Source organism: Pyxicephalus adspersus, chromosome 1 (assembly GCF_032062135.1).
Source record: "Pyxicephalus adspersus chromosome 1, UCB_Pads_2.0, whole genome shotgun sequence".
Classification (NCBI taxonomy): Eukaryota; Metazoa; Chordata; class Amphibia; order Anura; family Pyxicephalidae; genus Pyxicephalus; species Pyxicephalus adspersus.
In genome coordinates this window covers 129152345-129177193 of record NC_092858.1, presented here as the reverse complement: position 1 = coordinate 129177193, position 24849 = coordinate 129152345, and the positions used below count along the sequence as shown (strand labels likewise).

At 38.3% G+C, this 24849-nt stretch overlaps 1 long non-coding RNA gene across 1 annotated transcript; it reads left to right on the top strand.

Moving 5' to 3' along the window:
- The first annotated feature begins 5814 nt into the window (after window positions 1-5814).
- LOC140322598 (uncharacterized) lies at window positions 5815-18543 on the top strand. The gene is made up of 4 exons (XR_011919210.1): window positions 5815-5876; window positions 9410-9849; window positions 10300-10436; window positions 18109-18543. It is a non-coding gene; the product is annotated as an uncharacterized lncRNA (long non-coding RNA).
- Window positions 18544-24849: the final 6306 nt, after the last annotated feature.

Sequence of the window (24849 nt, the reverse complement as noted above, 5' to 3'; positions counted from 1 at the left end):
GAGCCTGGGCTCAAAGACTACTGAAAAAAATGCCATAGAAACATTATTACAAGAGTCCCACCCAGTCAAGCATAGAAAATTACTTTGGGCACATTCCTGCTTTTTTATGCCAGTACTCACTGCCTCTGTGGGCATGTTCATGATTATGCCAATAGCATACCGATTTCTGCAAGCATATCCCCCTTCTCTCACTATGATACTGACTGTGACTTTGCAGACATGTGTCTTCTTGTCTCACTATAATATTGATTGTGGCTCTGTGAAAAGGTTTCTGGTGATCATATTATGTACTGATTGGTCATCCCAGCAGGTGGGACAGGAAAAGGAAGCTGCATATGGAACACAGAAAAAAATGTGGACAGCCATGAAAATGGGACTTGGGGCACTCACCAGTAAATTTAATGCCACCCTAAGGTTATTCATAAAGGGTTGGGAATTGTATTGGGAGGAGGGAGAATTGATGGGAATTGCTGATAGAAAGGCACTTTGTGTGTTACATACTCATGATCACTGACTGTATACATTACATACTTTTAACCCTACTACTAACCCCATTACTACTACTACTACTACTACTACAATACAGAAAAGCCAGGATGGGGCAGGGGACAATGTGGATCATGAAGTTCAAATTGTAAGTGTTTACTAAATCTACACACAGTAAAAAAAAAAAACTAAATCTGTTTTTATTCTTTAGTATATGTGCTTTTGATTTCCTGTTTTATTTATTTTTTTATAAAAAATGCATGTTAGCTCCGCCACATATACTTCTAGCATCAGTACAATAACACCAATAGGACTTGCTGAGTTCAAACACAACAGAAAGCTGGTCAAACATAGCCTCTAAATTGCCATATGTACTTATGTACTGCTTAATTAAGGTCAATAGAATGGAACTTACTGACTTGTGTCTGTCTGGTGATTGCTCCAAACACAGGAAAGAACACCTGTTATCATGATCCCTACCTGTGCTCCTACACCTTGCAGCTTCCAACTGTGACATTCACTGTCTCAAATCCCTCATGCTACGCCCTTTAGAAGCTTATTCTGTAAAACAGTTTATATATATAAAAAATTGGTATCTTAACAAAATAATTTTTTTCATTAATTATGAAAAAAATATGTTTTTTCCAATTCTCCACAAACGTTACATCAGTGATTCAGTGTATATATATATATATATATATATATATATATATATATATATATCTGAATGTGAAAATTTGTGTATATATCAAATATGAAATGTGTCTGATGTCCTGTCAAGAAGGTACTACAATATGTGATAAGTGCTAAAATATGGGTAAAATACATGCTAGATAAGTTATAATATATATTGTATAATATAATAAAATAAATACATACAATACAATATATGCAAGTCAAATATGGTCATGAAAACAGAAATAGCGAACAGGAGGAGACAAGATGATGGAGGTCACAGATGAATTCAGGCAGGTTGTTAGGAGACACAAATAACTGGAAGAAGAACTCCTTCCTTCACACACTGTGCAATGCAGTTTGGTACACTGACTACCTTCGATGAAATGCTGTGCTATAAAATGCTGCTGCACCTATGCCTGTCTGTGCTCTTCCCCATTCTTTGGGTCTGATTTATGAATGTTCTCTAAGCCTGGAGAGGATATACTTTCATCAGTGAAGCTCGGTGATCCAGCAAACCTTGAATGGATTTCCTAAAAGTAATTTGCTCTTTGTTAGCAAATGTCTTTCATCCTGGACCAGACCCATTCCAGGTTTGCTGGATCACCACTGTTCACTGATGAAAGTATATCCTTTCCAGCCTTGGAGAGTATTCATAAATCCGGCCCATTTTTCAAATATGGGCTAGCGTCACAACAGACAGCAGTTGGCTGTGCTTTGCCATGTATTTTAGGCTACAAACACAGATCAGATGATTTCTCGTCTGATGATCATTTCAAGGCAAGTATTGGATGAGAATCTGATGTGTGTACAGGGCTCGTCCTGCATTGTTCATGGATCTGTCCTGGCGGATCCACGAATGATTAGAATACAAGTGAAGGGGGGAAAGCGCAGTGGGGTGCTGCTCGCACATTCTTCCCCCTCTCATCTCAGCAGAACGGCACTTGTTCATGCATCTGTCAGTCTTTTGTCATTGGAAAGGATCGTGATAGATACTTTCCAACGACAAAAATCTAACGTGTGTATGTAGCTAAACACATCTCTAATAAAATGTGAAAAGGGAAATTTGCAGGCTTTTGATCAGTAAATGTGTACTGTGAGAGAGCCCTTTTACAGCTCTGAGAAGTAGAGCACAGGAGGTTTTATAGACGCTGCCATGTACATATACAGAGGTAATATGGGAGCCTGCTAGCAGCTGCGAGAGGAAAGGACCGGAATTGTGATTAGTTTCTATGACTCATATATGACAATGTTGTTTATGAGTTTGCTTATTTGCCAACTGAGGACCAGCAGGTACAAGAAATCTCTACTATAATACATTTGCACATATTTACAGGATAGAGGTGGCAGAATAATTTCAATAAAAACATGCAATCCTGCACCCAGTCTAATACTAATGATCCAGAAAAAATTAAAAAATGGAAAAAACTGTCAGCGAAGCTGCAGACAAACAGCATTTAATCATTACGACAAATTAGTCTGCCGATTAATAATACTAATTAGAGTTGCATGGTTATAGACAATTCATATTAAGACATCCAACCTTCACTTAAAGCATAGCTGTACCTTTAATATAAATGTAGTTTATTGCTTTCCCTTGCCTTACTAATCACAGCTGCAATTTATAATGCAGGCTTTAGATGCAGACTAAGCACAGTGGCCAGGCAGTGTTTATCTCCTGTCTGTGCTCAGAATAAACTGAATAGAAGTCCTGAGCACAAAGCTAGAGACCAGACACTCAGTGAATTATGCATGCAATAAGCTCACACAGACCACTTGAGCTAGAGACAAACACTGGCCGCAGGCAAGCTGGGAAAGTAGGCAAGTTCTACATTTAAAGCTACACTTCATGCAGATAAAAAATGTCCCAAAAATAAAGCTAGGTATTCAATAATGTATTTTTATGTGACAAGTGTAAGTACCTAAATTTTACTTGGTCTCTTGTACTCTATACAGTAGTTTGTGAACATGAAGGGCTCTATTAATAAATTACTCCCCTTTCAATTCACTCGAGATTTGTACATAAATGTCCTTTATACAGATAGCATTTCCTATTGGGACACTTTAAAGTTGGCCACTAGGTGGCAGAACGAGTCATTGTTTTAATAGAAACTGAAATGAGAAGTGTAGAGAGATTGGACCATCTGTGAGCGAATTTTAGGCGAATGCACAGGGGAATAATTTATAAATAGAGCCCAAAAAAGGAAGGGCAGCATGTGGCGCTAATCAGATGAATATGAAACATGCAGATAGGAGCAGAGGGATCACCCTGTGCAAATCTGGATATAATATCTTAGGTTAAAAATCTTCTTATAGGAAGTTGATCTGTGCATTGGGCTGTTTGCATTTAATTGCATTATTATTGTAAAGAACATTGCCAGATGGTGACAGGACAGCATTCCATTAGGGCATTCATGTATGTGATTGGCCCTTTCCATTTTAGGATCAAAGAATGTATAGATTGATCTCTATTCTCCATGCGGTATACTATGAAGTCACCATGCCAATGTAGTGCCCTGCTGCTGATAAACATCAAAGTGTACATCAAGCAATGGGAAAGTACTTCTGGTGCTAGGATCTTGGTGTTGCTGGTTTATTTATTCCATTTTTTTGTGTTTGCTGTCAAAGCAAATAGTAAATTAGGGAACAGACAACAGCTATCATTAGGGATTCCAATAAAGAACCTGTGCTAAAAATATAATTGTTAATTTTTTTCATAATTTCTAGCTTTGTATTACTATGTTTTGAGCCATTAACCTGAAACTATTGAACAAATCTGATGCCCTAACAGCCAATGTGATTTTCCTAAGTCAGTGATTTTCAAAGCAGCCACCTAAAGCTAGGTACAAACTTCCAATAATTATCGTTAGAAAACAAACGATTACAACCGATCAACGATTATGCACGATTATACTTGAACAATCGTATTGTGCACAATTCTGTACATGTTGTAACGATTTGATCGTTCAAATATAATCCACCAATGGTGTACACACGCTGGATACAATCATTTGAACGATGCAGGGAGGACATGTAAAGGAGAAAGTGTATTGCAGAAACATGCACGATCACTGAACTACCCTACACACGATAGCAAATGATCGTCTGCAAATCAGATCCGCCATACCGGTCGTTCATTTCCAATGACAATTCTCGTCCGTTGGCATCGTTGGTCACTTGTTCGTTGGTCATTTGTTTCCAACCATAATTATTGAACGGATTCTCTAACGGGTAGTGTTTCAGTAAATGTCAGATTTGCTGCTTTATAAATATGACCTAAGTGTAAAGGATGGGTTTTGCAAGGGGTAATGTGTAATTTAATTTTTGTAATGTGATCCCAGCATTCCTTGTTAAGTGCCTGAGTCTTAGATTTTATCTCACTAAAAAAATTAATTTTGCAGGAACTTTTTGATATTTTACAGATATTTCAGTGTAAGTCTTCATGATAAGCAAGAGGCCAATCCTACCATCAAATAAATAGATTTTCTCTACACAGCAGAGCTTAAAGAGACAGAGGGAGAAACTGCACAAGAAGCATCGGGACACATCCTGCCTGTTAATAAAGCTCTCCAAGGCTGGAGAAGATACACTTTCATCAGTGAATCTAGGTGATCCAGCAAACCTGGATTGGATTTCTTAAAGGTCATTTGCTATTTGTTAGCAAATGTTTTCAATCCAGGTTCACTAATGAAAGTGTATCCTCTCCAGCCTTGGAGAGTTTTAAACAATCAGGCCCTTAGATTGAGAGATCATACTGAAGGAGTTCTGTTGCTTCTTCTTTCATTGTAATGTCACGGAGTGGGATCACATCCTTTCCTCTGCCAGGCAGCACTCTACTTAGGTGGCAGAGATGTGGTAATCACAGGTAGGGTAGGTTTCAGCGTTGGGAAGGTACTTTAGTGTTGAAGATACAGGTAGTCCCTGAGTTAAGGACATTCAACATATGGCAGAACCAAGATATGAACGGGGCTTCCCTGCTTGCAGGACAGAGGCTTGGGGGGGGTCAATTTGCATGACTTGTAGAAAACTTTTGCTAAACACAGCTGAGGTTGTGGGTGATCTTAAGGACTGATTCTGTAACATCTTGTAACTCTTTAATGACCAAGACAAAGTTTGCAGTTTCTTTTTGCATGTCAAAGCACAGCTTGCTCCAGAAGTTAATGAATGTCTAGGCTCCATAAAGTTTTTTTTTTGCTTTATGTGTGATTAACTCCCAGTGAGGATTTTATACAGAAACTGACACCATGCTGCCTAATAATATGTTGAAACATCTGTCCTAATTGCATTTAATAAAATAATGTACCTATTCCGACTTACATACAAATTCAACTTAAGAACAAACCTACAGTCCCTATCTCATATGTTACTCGGGGACTACCTATAGGTTGTTAATTTGTAACATGTTGGCCAGCTAAACTACGCACACTCATTCTCAATGCAGGAAGCCAACGATGCTCACGACACCGAGAACAAATGTATCGCCAAGAATACGGTGCGTAAGATTTATTCTGTTGTTCTTACACGGTACCACTAGATGGCAAAAGAGAGCCATCGCAATGAATTTGTTGTGTATTTTTTAATAGGAAGTCTGAAATCCAAATTAGATTGTGCTATTTATAGACACTCATGAAACTCTATGAGCGGTGACATTCAAGAGAATCGGCTTGAGGTTCATGGACATTTGAAGCCAAACAAAACCATTCATACATTATATTGTAAGTATTGCTTCTCTCTCTAAACCAAGAAACATTATATTATAATGTGTATCTATGTGTTTCCAAAGGCACCGATGTGTACAGATACCTTTCAAATGATACAAAGCTTACAAAATAAAAAAAGTGACTGCAAACTACAAATAATCAGTTACTTCATATGATGCCAAGAAACTGTATTTTTCTCTACTATGCAAATATTGTTTAATACAATTCAATCTTGACTCCAATCCAGACAGCACAATCACGCCACAAGCAGAATGACACACAACATTTCAGTGAGATTTAAATCAGCACTTCACTGGGGCTAGTCCATAATCCTTCATTTGTGGTGGATTTGCTAGTGTTTTTCAAGTCAGGTTTAATTTTTAATTTCTGGTTTAACTTCCAACATGGGACAGATGGTCTCACATTCTGATCCACCACACTTTGATGTGATGCAGAATCCATAGTTTATGGATGACTGCAACCTGGCAAGGCAATGAAGCAGCAAAGTATCCTCAAACCATTTTCACCACCATGGGTCACAGTTGGTATAAAGTTCTCTTGAAATGCTGTCTTTGGTTTTCTGCAAACATGGCTACTGTTACTGTGGCTAAACAAGTTTTTCATCAATCCACAGCATATATTTTCAGAAGGTGTATTTGTTTTTATTAGCAAATAGTTGTGTTGTTTTCTGGTACACCTCCCAAAAGTTGTTTATAGATCCCACAATTAAATTTTGGATTTTTGGAATCTTCTTTTAGCATCAGTCAGCTCTTAGGCTGCATTTGCTAGGCCATCCAGTCTTTTGATCTTAGGATGATCATGACACCACACACATCAGTAGCAGAGAATACCAGACCCTTGATATTAAGGTATAAAGAAGACTGGTTCCACCATTCCTTAAGGAGCAAGGAAAGATTAACACATACTTCATGTACATGTACTTCAGGAAAAGAACCTTGCTCACGGTCAGGACTGGGAGACTGTAAGCACACCCAGGGTTAGGTAAGAATGACTACTTTAGTCATTGCTATCGCATGCTTTTTACGCTATACTTAGGGTCTTTACAGAGTGAAAATGTTTAGAGAGCAGTGGAGTAGCAATGGTAAATATTGGCAATACAAATTGCCCTTCATAAAGTATGTTTTTTATCACAATTTTGTTGTAAAATGAATTATTCTTTTGATTATACACAATAAAGAAACAGGAATCCTTTTAATTTTAAATCCCTGAGCTGCTTAGACCTATCTATCCATCAAGGGAGTTATATGACATACCTAATACTTATAGTAGACTTGTGTTGTGACCACACCAGTGATTTCACCTTGCTAAGTAGGCACCCATACCTATCACGTAGAGGAGAAGAGGGAGTCTTCAGCCCTGCATAAAATTAAAAGTTGGGAATTGTTTTCCTCTTTTGCACCATGGATTGAAAAGAAGGTAAGTATAGGCAGGTACAGGTGGTGCCATAAAATGTGGACCTGCTGCTTTCCTATGCATTGTACAAGCCCAGGTTCACTTTTATGCTTCACTCCAGGCAAAATGAAAATTATTCTACCCATCTTCCAATAATAAACCTCAAAGGAATTGTATTTTTGTTATCTTTTGGAAGCAAGATATTCACAGCTAAATCCAGCCAGGTCTTTTGCCAATGCCGTTTCCAACTGTTGAAAACTACTTGGCCATTGTTGTAGAGTGCCCAAGCCAGCTGGTTCCATACAGTCCTCTTGTATTGACATCATGCCTCTCCTGGATTTTGCAGTGACCTTGCTGCTGGACAGACAATAGTAAGTGTTCACTCACACAGTCATTAATGTGGCCACCCAAAAATATAAACGCTGAAATGATGGAAGAAAGAAGACTCGAGTCTGGGATGTCATATAACCACAACATCAGGTGAGTAAGAATAGGTTTTAGATAGTAGGACTGGCATTTAGAGGAAAATCACCAAATTTCATACTAAAAATCAAAGGGTAATCTCCCAAATCAAAAAGTGAATGCCAAATGGTTTTCCATTGCAGATTCAATTCCTCCCATTGAAATCACATGCACCAGACATTTTCCAGAAATGTGTGAATGTCATTGCTTTATAACTAAACCAGGAGGCCCCAAATGTCTTTTAAACCAGGTCAACCAATCCCCACATAGGGTCTAATTCTTAGTTCTGTATCTGACTCACCTACTCGGTGTAGTTTTATTGACAATTGCAGCTATGCATAACTGAGTGTACCCTGTATTATTGAGAAAAAGATCAGAAAGAATACAATATAAAATAAATATATTTAAAAAATATACGGTGCTCCAGTAATGTTGTCCTCTAGCGATGCCATAAAGTGTCCTAGAGCATCACAGAAGTGGCCTTAAAGCCTTGCTAATCCTTATCATCAAAGCTTTAAGACCAGGTTATGGTTAAATCCAGATGGCAAAATCTATTTTGTACAGAAGCTTGTGTGCTTGTGATACATTTAACTTACACACAATGTTGCATAAATAGGTGGACAATGAATATGAAATTCGTCTCCTGGGAGTTCATAGTCAGTGACTTATTCACAAAGTTGGGTCTATGAGTGAAGCTTTACAAAAACATAAACAGTTAGTCAACATTTTCTAATTAGATTTCTGGCATGGCTGGTAAGTATTTGAACTGCTATGACTTGATCATTATCAGGCATCATGCTTGTTTTAAGTCCATACATGCTGTGATATTGCAGTATCGCAGTATTGCAGCATAGAGATCACCCTTTGCCCTAGCAATGCCTATGACAGCAATTAATAATTTTCTTTGGGGAAAATAGCCTAGTAAGCAAAACCACAGGCAATTATTTTGAAAAGCACTTTAGACATTTTGTTAATAGGGCTAATTGTGTGGTGTGACATTGAAACTTACTATAATTCATACTTGACTGCCCTACCGGAAGACACAGCCATCTCCTTATTTCTAAAGAGCTTTTCTGGCATTTTTAAAATTGACAGTAAAATGCTGAATGAATTGATAGAATGAAGATCTGATTAAGGTGGTCTTTAGCTAAAACTGTAGAGCAATGTATTAAAGTGATACTTTAAATCAACTCAAAAAAAAAAAATCTTCAAGCCCTATGGTGACCTCACAACATGGCCTAAATGCAACAGATTGTGCATTAAAATATTACATTGTGAAGCTAAATAATAAAAAAAATGGCTGTAACATTCATCATTCTTATAATATTGTTATTAAATAATGAGAACTCGATGTTTCCAGATGTGTATGAGTTGGGAACAGAATATAACTATAGATCAGGCAGTGATTGCGTTTTATAGGTCAGGTAAGAAAACAACTTGACCGCAAGATATGTGATGTATGATTAGTGATTCAGTCCTTCACCCTTATGAAATGCTGCTGCCTTAACAAAATGCAAGACAATATGGAAATACATCCATTCAGATTTTTGTTTAGAAGATAGCTGAAGCCAGTTTTGATGTATCATAAACTTTCACAAACTATAACTATTTGTAATATAAAACCATTTTCCTCCCGTAGCATTTTTCAATACATTTGGGTCTCTTCTCTACAGAGAAATTCTATTGCATATGAATGAAGTTAATGAGAAGAGGATATGAAAGAATGGGGATACAATCAGAAAGCTAAGAGATGATGTGATCGAGAATGACATGGGTCACAGCGGAGATAAGAATTCTAGAGATTGGATGATCAGTGGAAATGCAGATGAAAATAATGATTGAATGATCAAATGAATGAGAGAAAACAAGATTTAATGATATGAAGATGAAATAGACAATGCCAGCCTTTACAATGTGTCATCTGTCTTCCACGTGGTGTCACATACAGAATCAGTGCTACCCTATTAAAAATATGGTGAAAAAGAATTTGGGGCTCACTTATAAAAACTACAGTTTATGTCTTTAGATGTCTTCTTTATGTCTTCACACAGTTGTCTTTAGATCCCATGCAATGCCCAGCAATTGAAAAGAACAAACCATTTTAAAAAACATGGTATGTAAGTTGTGACACACGACATCTCAGTTTTTTTGTCACCGAATGCACTGTGTTGAGGGGACATTCAAAAAAAAAGCACTGCAACTCCGGCTGTCTTTCTAGCTTATTTCTATTGCAAATTTGGAATAATATAATTGTGTTTATTTTATCTATGCTCAAATTTTGATTTACATTTTAGGTTTTCTTATTAATGCAGTCTTCCAGTATTTTATATTTCTGCCACTTCTTTCTCCTCTGTGTAGTAATCCATAAACAAATAATACCCATAAATCCATTAGAAACTAGTGGAATGCTGCCTTGGGGAAGCCATTTTTTTAATAAGCTAGATTCATGAAAATCATGCCAGTAAATTTACTTGGAATTAATTATTGCACAGAAGTGTATCAGGACTGATATTTATGAGGTCTGATAAATATTCTTGAAAATTGTTTTTCGTTTAATTGATAGCCTCTACTTTCAAGAAGATTGGTTCATGCTGCTGGGAATTTTCACACAAATGTCTATGGGACGGCACAAAATTGGAAGACTTTACAGAGTACATAATATTGCAGAACTGCACATCTGTGGATGGTGGATGCCATAAGGTAAAGGTGAAGTGATTGGGATTTGATAAAAAAAGGAAACCTACATGTATAGTACAGTTTTATAAAAAATACTTTTTTTATACTTTTCTTCTCCTGAGTTTACAAATATACAGGTAAGATAGTCTATATTCAGTAAAGTAGAAACACATGCTGGAATATATTGACCACCACACTAATGTACTGTGCGCTGTGAATATAATAATTATAGTAGGGGGTTTCCTAAAGATCTGAAAGGGTTTTCAAGGGTTCCCCAACATTAAAAAGCTCAAGAAGTGGTGTTAGGGCAATTTTTAAGGTGGGGGAAAACTGCATTTTACAGAGTTTAGGACCCTCAGTTGATCAAATGGAATGGTGAAGGAGCCGGAATGCTGTGCATTTGCGTCCCCATTTCATATTGACCTATGGCTTCAGCAGTTGTGATAGAGAGAGTTTGCACTAGCTGAAGACATGATATGACAGATTGTGTCGATATTATGTACACAAAATACATGCAGTTGTATCTCTAAATGTAGTGTAGTGGTAATATTTTATGGATAGCATTAGCAGTTCATTTTTCTTGTTTCAAATTGCTGAACTTTAAAAACAAATACAATATGTTCTTTCATTAGCAGGAGACTTATTCCTGCATAAACCTGTGTCTGCTTTATAACAGTGGTATTCCTCCTATTCATACCAATAAATGATGCCATTATTTTGTAAATCCACAATGGTAAATTGCTTCTTACCAAAAGTATTAACTCCCAGCAATACATTATTAACTAAATAAATCATGCAAAAATACATATTTGGTGCTATATGTCACTTGGATAAGAATTACAAGGACAATTAAACTGTGCCACAGATAAGTTTTCCATAGCGCAATTCAATTGCCTTGTATTAGTTCTCTCCATTTATTGCTGAATAAAATGATAGTACAAAATGAATGTAATTTAGTGGTAAGCATTTTGTGATGTAATGTGTATTATTCTCACTGTCAAGATAATCCTAATAACTGTGATAAACCCTGATGAATATCTCATGTTTATAAAAGTCTTCTAGGATTGCCTCTAAATGCACAAAGATATATTAGGTAACATTTTCATTAAGACTGCAGACTACGGCTGGAATGCTGAGCGATAATGTGTAATTGGCTGCTCACATAGTCAGATTAGGCACCACTCTGCTCTATCATTCTCTGACCTATACCAAACTAGCCCCTGTGAAGACACAACCTAGTTATATTGTACTTTAATGCACACACCTTACCTTGATATATGATTTGCTAGGAACTTCGGGATTTTTGTGGCACTTGCACAGCTTTTTACTTTGCCCTACTATAAAATGAGTTAAAAGATTGTAAAGTTTGTGTCACATATCAACATGATGGGTGTTATCCATATTGCCTCCTACAATACCATCAATATCACTGAATAAACACCCATTAAAAGTCAAGCTTCTTAAACGGAAACCTAAGATAGGCTTGCTATAGTGCTGCACTACCCTTGCAGTTCTCCTGGTAGGCCTTCTTGTCCTTTAGGACCAGTGCTCAACCTAACTGATGCACTGTACTAAGTACATACTGCATAAATATGTTTAGGTGATAATGTTTCTTATATCTATCACAGTACTACAGCACATGCAACCCATAAGGTAAAATATATATATAAAGAAAAAATAGGTTTTGTGTATTAAACTACCACTTTATCTGAAAATCATTGACAATCTCAAATACTCAAATAAAGAAGCAAGTGATCTTACTCTCATGAAAAAATAACACAATGTGAGTACAACTGGACACAGAGGTTGGCTCCTCATCCTCTTCTTGGGAATCAAGTTTGGGTGTGGAGACCTCACCAGGAGCTGCACTTTGTACATTGACATATAACACAACCACATAACCTTCTGTATAAACGACAGGGAAACGTGAAAGACGTGTTTGCCTGTAAAAGATAACCTTTCTCTATTTCTGTTAACAAGGTGATGCATTGCAAATATAGATTATGTTTGATTATCATTATCATTATGATTGCGTCTGCACAAATAGGGGAGCAATAAAACAGGCAGTAATGTTTTCTGATAATGTTCTTATTATTCAACTTAATTTGAAAATACCAAAGAAATGTCTTCTGGGAATATGCCAGTAAAATGCTCAATAGACATACCTGCAAGGATGCTGAGTCTGTCATAAATGGACTGTGTACATGTGACAATCCAGCCTACACCTACATTCACCTACAGGTCTTCCTAGTTCCTAGTTCTTTTTCCAGATACATGCCTAAATCCAAGCGCAGCGCATCACAAGTGTAATTTGCAGTGCCTAACGTTGAGCTCTAAACTTCTTTGCAGGTTTAGCAAATTTGAAATTTTTCTAACTGTACAAGTTTTCATTAGCAAAATAAGAACATTTAAGCATACTTCCCTTAAACTATGTGCAGACCTTGAAGAAGCCTTTCTTTTTAACATGAATGAACCCTTAAAAAAATCTTTCAGGTCTTCCAGGAACCTCTGCTATACATACTATATCCACAGCTCATAGTACATTACTATGATGGTCAGTGGGAGGAGTGCCTCTTACATCTCTGGTCATTGGGAAGAATGTCACCCTTACTAATAGCCAAAAAGATTATTGGAGATCAGTTAAATTGAATTGAGAAACACAAATTGCACATTGCTCAAGGTACCCCTAGCAACTTCTGGAGGAACTCCAGGGTTCCACAGAGCTATGGCTGAAAAACACTTCCTTAGAGGATTGGAACAAACCAACTACTAAATTGACTGAAGGATTTTTCTTTTTTATAGTCATGAACATTTGGATTGCCTTAGACAGAATGTTTGTGGCTATGATGTATAGGATAGTGCAGGGGGTGTAGAAAGATATGGCTGGCACTTAACTTAGAAAAAGGCTATTGGTCAGCCAGAAAAAAGATAGCTCAACAATTCTTTCCTGCAAGTGGTTGGGGGAAGAGTTCACACAGACATATATTATTATTATTATTATGATGAATAATAATATTAATAAACAGGATTTATATAGCACCAACATTTTACGCAGCGCTGTACATTAAATATGGGTTGCAAATGACAGACAGATACAGACAGTGACACAGGACAGGACCCTGCCCCGAAGAGCTTAAAGGTGTTATACCAAAATAACAGGTGTAACCAAAAATAACCTAAGTGAGCAACTATCAGGTCTTGGTATATATGTATCCTACCTTCTGATAACCCTAATTTTGTTATTAGAGGTCATTGCATTTATTTCCATATTAATGTTAATGTGTTAATGTTAATACAATTGTTTGTAAAAAGGCAATATATAAAGGCAAGTCAAGGAAATTATATATATATATATATATATATATATATATATATATATATAATATTCCCTACTGAATTTATTAACAATTTAACACTGAGTGTGACCATTACGGATACCAGTTTAAAATATGTGCGTATATAGCTTTTATCATATATTATGATAATAAATATTAAGATGTTTTGTTCTAAAAATCCTTAATAGGATTTTCTTCCTACTACTCCCTTTATAAGTATTTTTTTGTCATGTTGGCTCGGCAGTCCAAGTTCATGGAAGGTAACAGAAGTTTTATCACATAGACATAGCTTAAAGGCATACCAGGTTTCTTACAACACAGCAGCAGCAAAGTAGTTTTGCAGGAAGATGACCCTTTGTGGAGAATTAAAGTGAAAAACAAACCAATTTAAACAATAAACTATTGATAAAGCAAAGGATTCCAGCTGGGTTAGTGACCATTTCAGACTACCTGGACTAGAACAATTCCCTTCTGATATCCAGTCACACAGACAGCTATTGCAGTTGTCAGTATACTGATGTAACTATATTGGCAGTGGTACTGATGGAAATAAAAAAGCACTCGGAAAAAGAAACGAAGAGAACCTAAATTCTACAGAGCAGCTTTCATTCTTTCACTGCCCACTAGAGAGCTAAAGCATTGTGAAATATCCTAGAGATCCTGGTAAATCTCCCCCAATTCTTTGTCCCTGACACATGCTGTATGTCATTAGCTGAATTTCCACCGTTTTCTCGATCTATGACTGGCAAAAACACATAACGCTGTAGTTTCTCAGCAAGCTCGCCGCCTCTCAGTTCTTGAGCAGCAGCCGCTAAACCCATAAAGGTGAATTCATCAAGGTAATACCTCCCAAGGGATGCTGAGTTTATACAGCGAACACAAGGTGAAGTACTGAACACTTCTAACATCCCAATAAACATCCCCTCACATAAAAAAAATCCACCTTCATTCCTTCTTAAAAAAAACCTAGCCAGACCAGAAATATACTGAAATGTGCCTATAAAATTCTGTTTTGATTAATGACCTAATGTGCCGGGCAGGGTTAGAATACCTTACGCTATGTTCTGGGGTTTCCAACACAGCCTACTCTATGTTAAAGACATCAGTCTTACCTGTTCAATTGATGTTGCATGGTAATAAATGATACTTTCCCTGACATTTTCAGGAAACAAGCCGTCTATCACTTTCAAAAACTGAATTTACCAGAAGTTATTACTTTCATGGGTAAATGGGTAAGAAAAACAGTTTTGTAACACATCTACATTTACCAGCAATGCTAATTTGAAGCCATACCCAACTTTGCAAAGGACATTTGGCTTCATCTATTAAAAGGGTCTGATGTAATCTGTCTTTTTGCCCCACAGTAAACAAGTAGATTGAAATCTGAACTTAAAAATGACAATACAATAAATAAGCATACAAATGGTATACAAATGGTTTACAGATATGCTTACATACAGGATGATTTTGAAAATAGTTGATGACAATAAAAATGTGTATAAAGCCTGACAAAGGTTCAAATCTTTTCCTACTAATGTAAAAATAGGACAGAGGCCTAATTTTCTAGCCTCCATTACCAACAAGGGCCAAAATCGATCTAACCTAATCACTAAAAGCAACTTGATTTGTATTCGCAGATTGGTAGTGAGAAAAAGGGTAAAATCATTCCTGACCCATCTTGTCACTAAATACTATGTAGGTCAACTCCAAATAGACAGAATATACCCTATAAGCAAAATGTTTTTTGAGAGTCTCTGTAATACCACAGACTTCTCTTGAATAATTCCCTATTTTATTATCTGCTTCTGTAACCCACCCATTATTTACACATTATTGCCACATTATTTACTTCTGTAAATGGAAAGAAGAATTTAATGCCTAACCTTAACTAAATACTTGGGAGTATATTCCCCACCTTCAAAAGCTAACCAAATGTTTGGAAACCAAACATATTTTTTGTATAAATGTACTTTGTGCCATTTACAATATATATGGTGCACATTTTCTTATACTTGGTGGTAAGGTAAATAGAGTGTAGGTTCTGATCTAAAGTTATCACTCATGTTACAAGAATGTGAGTCACTCATTTTGAAGGGCCCCTTTGAAGCTCAATTCAATAAAAAAAACCCTTTGATAAATCAAACCCCAGTTTAGACTCTTTAAGCACCTTTTGACACCTGCTTGCTTGGTGATTGCTGGATCACAGAGAACCCCTACACTTTCCTCTTTATAGCTGAAAACACCCTGCAACATCATTGGGGATTTTTCTGCCTATAGATTAGATTAGCTCTGGTTCAGCTGAAGGTTGTGTTTGGTTCCTTATTTTTCTGCCCCCTGGTACAACACTCTCTATATGTTTTAATTCATCTTACTCAAAATATGTCATGTTCTTGGATTCCCCAGTGAAGTACATATAAATTTAGTTGTGCAGTTCATTCTGATAGAAAAACAACGCCTTGGTACAATTGTGTACTAAGCAATGTTAAACCCTTCTGAATACAATAGGAAAGGTCTATTTAGCATGATATACCTGACATTGTACATGTTTGTATGTCTTTAAAACCATAATATCTTAAAAGTTTTACAAGTTATTGAACAAAAATGTAATCACAGGAATTATGGATTTTTTTTCCTAACATTAAAACACAGGGTTTATTCACTGTCCAGTCACAATCAAGTATGTTCACTTTGATAGATCTCATGGTGAACTGTCAGGTCAAATTAGTCATTATACTTTTCTACCAAACATATCCTGGAATGACCAGCTCAAAACATTGGTATGTTAGGTACATAAACTTGGAATTCACAGGCTTATGACTAAGTCTGCAAAGCAAATGTACCAGGAAAGTTGTGACATTAAACTCTCACTTTGTGTCTATGGCAGTTATATTTAGAAGCAACCAAAGCAAATAAAAGAATCAAGTGCATAAAAACAACATGAGTGATTGAGGTGCAATTATTATAAATTCTACGGGCATAATTTTCTAGGTATTTTAAAGGAAATGTCTAAAATAAAGTGGCCACTAATATTTATTACTTTATTTATTGGTGCGCTTTGCTGTGAATGTAATAATGGCCAAACTTACTGCAATTCAATGTCAGCTTCTTTCACCCTGTCAAGTGCATGAACCAAACAGATTGACAAAATCTAACATTTTCTTTTGAAACCATGAATATCATAGTGTCATGGCCCCCAGGAACTCATCTAATATATCAAACTAGTAAGTACGTTGTTGAACAGTGTCAACAGTGTATAGTACAAACATCTAAACCTAAATCTGGACTTGATACATTCTGTTTCTTTACTTCTTTAACCACTAGAAATAAATTTGTATGTCTGTATTGGTGTTGCAGAATATCCCTCATTTCCTGTCCAGCAATATGTTGTTAGGACACAGAGTGAGGGAAAATCTCCCTGACTGAATCCCAGCAAAAACCTTCCTTACTCTATCCTTATTTACTTTAATGTGGCCTATCTGTCTGTTGATTCATGGAAATTATGAATTTAAATGTTGGGACTGCTTCTGAGTAATTAAATTCCTGATCCTAGTTATCCCTAGATGCAGGTGGGAGTAAATTACCCCAATGCCTTTTCACATCTTTTGGATTCCACAGCTAAGCTTCCCTTCCAAATTCCCAGCTATGCTCACTGGTCTTTGATGTTCTGATGCATTTTTAAAAATTTAACAAAATTGAAATCTTTAACAGAAAAAGTGAAATCATCCCAAAAAAGCTAAAATGTTGCCTTTCCACAATATCCCTGGTGCTATTTTCTCTTTGAATGCAAATGTCTGCAGAACAATCATAAGAAAGGGTAATGAAGTTTGAAGCTGATATGTTGTTGCAATGAAACTGTAGAATAGGGATAGAATGCCATCAGTGGAAACATTTACAAATATATTACAGTATTTTCCATGAATTGTGAAGTGGTCACTGAACCAACCTTACTCCAGTCAGAATTTAAAGCCAAGCCTTCAAATGTATAAAGGGGACACATTCCACCTGCTCATTACATTGGGTAGTTATCCAGGCATTACTCTTATGTCAGTCCACCCTGTGCCAATTATTTTATAACCACTGATCAAATGTAAGCCTGATATGAAAGTATGATTGGAGACACAAATATAAGTGAAAATGGGTGTTATACAGTGCAGGCTCCATGATTTTTATTATAATGTCTTCTTACCCAACAGTGTTCTCTGCATGCTGTGCATTGAATTGAGCACATCTGCACTGGTTATGTGTAAGAGGCCCACAACCTGGTTTGGAATTGTTGTTTTTATGCAAGTCTGATCTGAAGAACCTAGAAAAAAATGATAAAGGTTTCATGTAGTGTTACTTGATAAATACTATGCATGCAGATCCTGGCCCCCATGGACTGGAATTTAAGAACTCTGGCTTGGAGAGACGGCAGTGAAGGAAAGGAGAAAAACTGCATCACCTGTCAATCCAAGAAAACCAGTATACCCATGAGTGATGGAAACAAAGACAGTAAAATGGATGATGTGAAGATGATCTGGCTTCACATGACTTTAGGTCATGAATGGGAGACTGAGATCATGTCATGAAAAATACAAACACACAGCATATGACAAGATATTTGTTAATCATTTCTAGCTCCAAATGGTGAAATATTGAATGCAAATGTTTTCAAATACTTGTACATACAGAATTTAATCAATTAGTTAATAAATTCCATGAGGAACTATTTGTTTTAAAGAAAACAGAGTAAGACCAATGTGGTTTAGGTCTCTTTGTGAACAAAAAAAGAAACAAACATGCCCACTGAATGTCCTCTGCCGGTCTGTTAAAGCTGATACATTGTAAATAAAATATCAGATTCAGAATTCTGTCTCTTGAATGATAATATCCCCAGTATCCCTTTTACATCAAAGGTGCCAAAATTCTGCTAATCCAACCCTTCATGGATTGCAGATGTATTATATGAAAAGATTTTAATACATAATATTTTAAATACCAGTACCACATATAATAATTTTTAAGGATAATAATATTCTTTAAACTTTTTCTCTTGACATCAGAAGCTGCTATTAGGGTTTTTAGTAAATGGCCAGCCATAAATTGGCACCACTCCTATTGCTATGGGTGTACCTACTGGCTCTTCAACAGAGTCTGAGGTGAGTGCTCCCACAGGCTTTCTGACTGAGTTAGAGGTATAGGAACATGCCCAGTTTAGAAAGTCAACATGTTGTTTCCGGAAGGTGGGGTAAAACATCATAGACACCCAAAGAAAAGAAAAAAAAGGTCTAATAAATATAGCCAATAGCAACACACAGCAGGTCGAGTCATCCTAAGGCTGCTATTGTTGTTGGCCGACCATCCAACCCTAGGTAACCCAATCTCATCTCTGGCCACCATTCCTTTGTTTTTAAGCCCTGTACAGATGTCAGAGACATCAGATTTCTATCTCTGGAAATGATGTTTTGTGATAGATTTCAGTGGAAAGAGAACAAATAAGCACTGTACACCCAACACTGTTCTGTTCTATGGAGAAGGGGAGGATGAATGAGTGGAATTCTGCTGCACTCACCTCATAGGAAAGTACAGCAGCCGGTACTCAATCCACCAGAGAAGATTACTGAAGGACATCAGGGGACCGCTATACACTCACACACTCTGCAATGGTTACAAACACCCAGTGTTTTTACTCCATAATCTCTTTTTTGCTTCAGTAAACTGCTGACAGTTATCCAGACACGTGGACTTAGAGGCACTGGCACCTAATCTGCCAGGAAGTCAACAGTGATTATCATTTTTATTAATATTCAAGGCATTTTAAAAGCTAACACATCACAAATGCATCAGTTTAATTCAGGATTTGTAGTGGGACTATTCCTGTTCTACCACTCTACCAGAGGTAAATGCTTGTTTAGACATTGGAAGTATTGTAGGTTTGGATGTAAGTTTACTTACGTTATTCCTTCTCATTTACAAGCATTCAATTCAACTAATTTAGAAGTACAGGGGTATCCCTACAAAGGAAGTTTTTGTTAAAGCGTACCTTTACTCAGACATTTCACTTTACATAAAAGAGTAGACAACCCTTTTATTTAAAGTAAAAACTTTGTTTGTTATTGCACCTTTAAAAAAGGGTGCAGCACCACCCCCTTAATTCTGAGTTGCCTAGGTGATCAAGAATGAATAGGAGTGCACAGCCTCCCGGGAAATCTACGTCACGCAACACAGGAGGCTCTTGGCTGCTTCTTCTGTGCATGCCTGAGCATCTGCAGATCTTACGCATGCGCAGTAAGATTTGCAAGTTTTTTCCCCCAATATATGTCACTTGATCTCGTGCCTGCGCAGTGCAAGATCGAGTGACAAAAGAAAGAACACAGAAGAAGAGAGAAGATGGCGGCGCCTGTTACTCCCTCTGCGCCGGACTGAAGACGGATACTGGGACGACACGGGACCCAATAGAAAGAGCCTCCAGACGGACAGACTGATCTGCGGGATTAAAGGTGTTTTTTATTTTGTCTTGGGTTAGTTTTGGGATTACTTCCATTTTAAGTTCTTGGAGACTTAATAGCAGAACTAAACCTGGGATATTCAGCTATCCCCTTTCCATCACATGGTGTTGCCTTCTTCCTTCATTTTTTCTTCCCAGAGATGATTTTCAGCCACCTTGATTGGCCAAGCTGGGATGATGTAACAGGCATGCAGTGCAATAATTCATTCCTGGCAGGAGGAAAGGAAGTCAGGTTTTGCAGGCAACCCCAACTCCCCAACTATGTTAAGCTGTGCATGGACAACCCAGCAAGATTTACCAGCAACAGGCAGGTAAGAGCAGTTGATGCTGAAGGGACATTACCTGCCCCTTTCTACAATAACCACCTGTCTGAATGACCAATATTCAAAGTGAGACTTTCGTCTCACTTTGAGCAAACCACGGGTGTACACTGGAACTATACTTAAAAATAAAAATTTGTGAGCAAGCAGGTTCTTTATTACAGAAGGAACAAGTAATGTTTCCTCTTTTTTGAACTGCATATGTATGATCCTGGTATAACTGGCTGCTGTGAATAAAGTAAATCCCCATGCGCATATGCAGGAGTTGCATCATTCTGGCCAAGCCAATCAAGATGGCCTTAACCCTGAAGGAAACCAGATAAAGATATTGGCACTGGCAATGCAGTATGAGTTTTTTATGTATTGAACTAACCCTGGCAGCCATTCACGCAGCTTAGCAGTAAATCATTACACAATGTTGTGTGTTGGTATGATATGGTGTTACTTGTGCTGTAATGCACTACAGAAAAAAAGCCGTCTGGTTTAGTTGGTTTAAATTGGCGATGTAATGCAATGGGGTATAAATTGGCCTTTAGTGCCTTGTTGTATAAACACATGCAGTTCTATGCAGAAAAACATGTATTAACACATTGCAGGAAATCCATTAGGGTGCAGGATTGCCATTCTTTATTAATGGCACCCAACACCCACCTACCAAACACAGTGCTGCCCAGCCAGTGACTGTGCAGTATGCATCAGGAAATGCAGCATGCGCTACATTTGTGTGTGATATGGGGCTTATTCACAATATTGCGTTGCATTAACACATGCATTTTTATTTTTTTGCAGGGACACATGGCACGTATGTTGGCATTCTGGGTTGCCAGTTATTAATAAAGTAGAAATAAAGTCCCAATTTACAAAATACAGGATCTTTTATTGCAGGCAATTTTCCATCTGCAGTAAACCATCTCACTTGACTGATTGCACCGGCAATGTAAAAAGCACAGTTGCACCGGCACATGCACAGTTGTCGGATACCCGTCAATCCCAGCTTGCCATTCCTGTGCCAGCTAGAATGAAGCCCTGCCCGCCTGCACAGGAGATCATCTGTCAGAGAAAGAAGGAAGATGGCGGCACCCTGCAATGTAACGCAGATAGGTTGCGGTTTAGTTCCCCAAATATACTACCCCAAACATACTAGGACTTTAACATTCCAAATGCATTGCGATTATGAGCGCCTGCAAAGCATTTCAATGCAAAAAACAATGCGTTTGAGTTTAGTAAAATGCGCCGCATGGCTGTAATGTCAACGCGCCCTTGCGGGAATTTCCCGTCGGTACGCGCTCATACGTTAGGCTCCTTTATATCATATTTGTGCCTGTGAGGAATTGAGGAATCTACAGCCGCTGCAAAAAAAGAAAAGCCGTCAATATCAAAGCGCTAGATGCTATCTTTCAAACAAATCCGCTGTCACAGCAGCGTCTCCACTGCGGATTGTGTATTACAAATCAGTTGCCTGGGCTGGAGACAGGAGGAGGGGGGAGGCGGGAACGCCACACAACATAAAGAACGCGACCCGGGGGATTCTAAAATCAATTATCGCCTCAGCGTTCCAGACAGGCCCGTCACCCACGTGACCTCCCACCGCCTCCTCCGCTGTTGCCACGGACGCCGAGGCCGCCAAAGAAAGAAGCGCACTTCTATTGGTTGCTGCTGAACGCTGGGCGGGCTATGCAAATAATCCTAGTGGCTGACAGCGCGTTAGAGACGAGTGACGAAGCTGCTTGTTATTGGCTAGAAGCGGAGGTATGGCTGTGGGGTGATGCCGGCGTGCCTATTAATAGCTTATGTAGCGAGCGAAGCATGCAGACACCGTGAGGATATGGTGATAGGAAGTATGCCCAGCTCATGTGGGCTGCTGAGCGCTCCTACCGCTCTATACAGGGGGTTCAGCGAGTTCACTGCAAGCTCCAATGCGCTTCCCAGCCGCTAGATAACAGCCAAGGGGAAAAACAAAAGGGACTGTGTGCAGCCAGGCAATGCTTCCATTGTTCCCCGCTAATCTCACCGCACTTTAATTGTCCTTGAGATTGCCTGATAGGAGGGACACAAATATTTAATTTCATCATTTACTTTATTAAGTCTGGTCTGTCATAAAAAATAAAAGTGTGTGGCAGCTGCCGCCATTACGCCCTGTTTACACCGGGAGAGTTGTCCTCCATTGCCCAACACAAGGACGGGGTAATCTGCATGGCGCCCCGCACTAATGAAACCACTTGACAAATATAAAGAACGTCAACATGTTTCTAATGCACTGCAGTGCATATAAATATAGAGACCTACATGTGTCCTTGTGTCCATTTTCTTGGATGTGTGATACTCCCCCCACCTAGATTGTAAGCTCATGGGGCATGGTCCTCTCCTCCTCCTGTGGCACTATCTGTCATTTGCAACCCCTATTTAATGTACAGCGCTGTGTAATATGTTGGTGCTATATAATCACTAACACATAATAATGTATGCTGCAATGTGAATGGCCCCTAAGATGCCTGCAGGGACAAGTAAAGCTAAATCTGTTCCCTACAGACAAGATGAACATTTAACTTCTGCAGTGTAGGAGTTCAGTTTTAAAATACTTAGAAACCCATCACTAATATATAAGATTTTACATGTCAATGTAATAAGTTAGATCATTTCCATCCTTTGTTCAGTCACTTCCTAATAGGATGACAACTGTTTAGCAATTGTGCTCATGTGTTGTCATGCTGTCACATGTGATCCTAATTATCAGGAAGCCTGCTCAGCCTAGGGATGAGTTGAATGCTTGCAAAGTTCACAAACAGGTGACAAACAGCGAATAAGTTGCCATGGTAACAACCAGTTCCTAGGCAGTTTATCTCACCAAATTAATGGTGGGGGGTTGTAGTATTTCTAACAATCGCTAGCCAAAGTACAGCGCTATGTAATATGTTGGCACTATATAAATGCTGTTTATTAAGAATAATATCAGCAGCAGTGTTGCTAATCTAAGTATCCTGGCCAAGTTGTCCATGTGTATTTAAAGGTGAAGCACATACATGTATACCAGAAGTCACAAAGTGATCAGCTGCAAAAAAAATGGGGAAACAAGTCTTAGAACCGTGTCCTGTGAGACCATGTAAAGCCAATATGCTGAATAGGCTTTTACATATGGAAGCATGCTAGCTGCTAATTAACCTTGCACCATGATGGGTTCACCTGCCAGTGACTATATCGGTACTGGGGTTGCTTTAGGTAAATGATCCTCAAAGGCCCATCTCTACTTTCATCGTTAAACGTTTGGGCCAAAACAGATTTCTCTGACTTTTGCAGTGCTAAGACATAGGGGAAGAGGGCTCAGAAAATTCTGATGGCAGCCCTGGATGCAATGCATGTTACATGTGTTGACTTATGCACTACAACACAGTAACCTCCGTAACATGCATTGAGATACACTGCTTCGAAAAAATGTTGTGTTCGTTTTATGGATGTTTTGTTGTGCTGCCACCACCTTCATTAGAATGGTTTGCCTTAACACACAGTAATGTATTAAAAAATGTGCGGTAAGCTATATGCAGTACCGTAACACACCAAGATCTGAATGGGCCCCTGGAGACCCCAGATGCAATCAAACACGAGGCTGACATCCAAGGGCAAAGCCTGCTATAAGTAATCCGCTCTGTAATCCTGTGCATGCCTCAGCCATAGAATGCAGTAGTCTATTTTGAAGATGGGCATTAGGCTACGTTCAGATGGTCTTTTTTGGAATTAAACCCATTCCAGTTTACTGATGTCAACTACCTCAAAGCCTTGCTTATCCTTGAAACAAATATGAGCTGATGAAATCCCTTTCTATACCGGAGTTTTCCGGCTGTGTGGTTGTGGTGCTATTTCTAAGATATTTCTAGTAGTATATGCAATTGAAAAGTGTTTCCAATGGTTTGATATGTCAAAATGCATTGTGACCAGCACAAGACAAATGTGGAAGAACACAATCACCATCAACTGCAAACAGCAAATGCCTTTCAAAACCGCTGGTGAATGCTCCCAAACACCTTGCAGTAAAAATCAAGGCAACTGGGAGCAGATAACAGCTTGGCTGACAAATGCCTTTGACTTCAGTTAGTATAGATGGGACATCTTAAGCTGCGTACACACGGCAAATTTTTCTCGCCCGATAATCGGTATCGGCCAATTATCGGGCGAAAATCTGCCGTGTGTACACGTCCTGTACCGTCCTGGCGGATCCATGGACGATGGACGACGACCGATCCTAATGAAAGGGAAGGGGAGAGCGCGCAGCAGGGTGCCGCTCCGTCGCTCTCCCCCTCCCC